Genomic DNA, 2,500 nt, shown 5'->3' with positions numbered 1-2,500 from the left:
AAGAAATGAAAATGCCCCTTTTGCGGGGATTTGGATGCTCATGGCCGGCAGCAGGTGGCCCGACGCCCCGCCAACTTGACACTTGTCATTTCTGTCCTTGGGGGTTGGCGGGGTATCTGCACAGAGGTAGGAGGTGGCAGAATCGAGACTTGGTGAGTTTTCCAAACAAACGTCTCGAGCCTCCAGGTCTGCAGAGACCGACCAGGGCTGCCGCCCAACCGACTATTCACCCTTTTTGGGCGGGAATTTATTCCCTTTTTGCCCATTTTTCGGGTTTTTGGTCGGGCTTCAAAAGCGGCTGCCCGAGGCCTGGCAGAGGCCGGGGCATGGGCCCCGATCGCGCCAGGCGGCACGCGCGACCCGATTAGGCCCCGAAAGGAGTCGGGAAATCGGCAGACCTGCCCGACTTCAGCCCGCGGGGGCGGGGGGCAGGTCGGTTCGGCTCAAATCATTAACCAAAGCCGAGACTTGGTCTCGCTGGCGCAACCGAAGTGCCAGGCTAGATAACTCATTAACCAGAAGGCGGCTGGAGGCAGGCAGGGCTGATGGCTGAGGCCGGGTGGAGGCCACCCGCGGCCGGGAAAGTCAAAAGTCCCGTTGTGTGGAAGTCTATGAGGTCAGATTCGGCCGCCTTACCGGGCCTTCGGTTGATGGTTTCCCGCTTGGGCAAGCGAGTCGGCCCGGCAAAGTGGCCACTTGCATTTTCTGGCAAGTGTCTGCGAACAACGTTAATGAGTTGAACCTTGGAAATTGCCGGAAGTCCCGATGAAGAAATGAAAATGCCCCTTTTGCGGGGATTTGGATGCTCATGGCCGGCAGCAGGTGGCCCGACGCCCCGCCAACTTGACACTTGTCATTTCTGTCCTTGGGGGTTGGCGGGGTATCTGCACAGAGGTAGGAGGTGGCAGAATCGAGACTTGGTGAGTTTTCCAAACAAACGTCTCGAGCCTCCAGGTCTGCAGAGACCGACCAGGGCTGCCGCCCAACCGACTATTCACCCTTTTTGGGCGGGAATTTATTCCCTTTTTGCCCATTTTTCGGGTTTTTGGTCGGGCTTCAAAAGCGGCTGCCCGAGGCCTGGCAGAGGCCGGGGCATGGGCCCCGATCGCGCCAGGCGGCTCGCGCGACCCGATTAGGCCCCGAAAGGAGTCGGGAAATCGGCAGACCTTGCCGAGTTCAGCCCGCGGTGGCGGGGGGCAGGTCGGTTCGGCTCAAATCATTAACCAAAGCCGAGACTTGGTCTCGCTGGCGCAACCGAAGTGCCAGGCTGGATAACTCATTAACCAGAAGGCGGCTGGAGGCAGGCAGGGCTGATGGCTGAGGCCGGGTGGAGGCCACCCGCGGCCGGGAAAGTCAAAAGTCCCGTTGTGTGGAAGTCTATGAGGTCAGATTCGGCCGCCTTACCGGGCCTTCGGTTGATGGTTTCCCGCTTGGGCAAGCGAGTCGGCCCGGCAAAGTGGCCACTTGCATTTTCTGGCAAGTGTCTGCGAACAACGTTAATGAGTTGAACCTTGGAAATTGCCGGAAGTCCCGATGAAGAAATGAAAATGCCCCTTTTGCGGGGATTTGGATGCTCATGGCCGGCAGCAGGTGGCCCGACGCCCCGCCAACTTGACACTTGTCATTTCTGTCCTTGGGGTTGGCGGGGTATCTGCACAGAGGTAGGAGGTGGCAGAATCGAGACTTGGTGAGTTTTCCAAACAAACGTCTCGAGCCTCCAGGTCTGCAGAGACCGACCAGGGCTGCCGCCCAACCGACTATTCACCCTTTTTGGGCGGGAATTTATTCCCTTTTTGCCCATTTTTCGGGTTTTTGGTCGGGCTTCAAAAGCGGCTGCCCGAGGCCTGGCAGAGGCCGGGGCATGGTCCCCGATCGCGCCAGGCGGCTCGCGCGACCCGATTAGGCCCCGAAAGGAGTCGGGAAATCGGCAGACCTGCCCGAGTTCAGCCCGGGGGGGGCGGGGGGCAGGTCGGTTCGGCTCAAATCATTAACCAAAGCCGAGACTTGGTCTCGCTGGCGCAACCGAAGTGCCAGGCTGGATAACTCATTAACCAGAAGGCGGCTGGAGGCAGGCAGGGCTGATGGCTGAGGCCGGGTGGAGGCCACCCGCGGCCGGGAAAGTCAAAAGTCCCGTTGTGTGGAAGTCTATGAGGTCAGATTCGGCCGCCTTACCGGGCCTTCGGTTGATGGTTTCCCGCTTGGGCAAGCGAGTCGGCCCGGCAAAGTGGCCACTTGCATTTTCTGGCAAGTGTCTGCGAACAACGTTAATGAGTTGAACCTCGGAAATTGCCGGAAGTCCCGATGAAGAAATGAAAATGCCCCTTTTGCGGGGATTTGGATGCTCATGGCCGGCAGCAGGTGGCCCGACGCCCCGCCAACTTGACACTTGTCATTTCTGTCCTTGGGGGTTGGCGGGGTATCTGCACAGAGGTAGGAGGTGGCAGAATCGAGACTTGGTGAGTTTTCCAAACAAACGTCTCGAGCCTCCAGGTCTGCAGAG

Source organism: Pristiophorus japonicus, unplaced genomic scaffold (genome assembly GCF_044704955.1).
Source record: "Pristiophorus japonicus isolate sPriJap1 unplaced genomic scaffold, sPriJap1.hap1 HAP1_SCAFFOLD_1898, whole genome shotgun sequence".
Taxonomy (NCBI): domain Eukaryota; kingdom Metazoa; phylum Chordata; class Chondrichthyes; family Pristiophoridae; genus Pristiophorus; species Pristiophorus japonicus.
The sequence above is the reverse complement of the archived record's forward strand: the minus strand, read 5'-3'. Positions refer to the sequence as shown.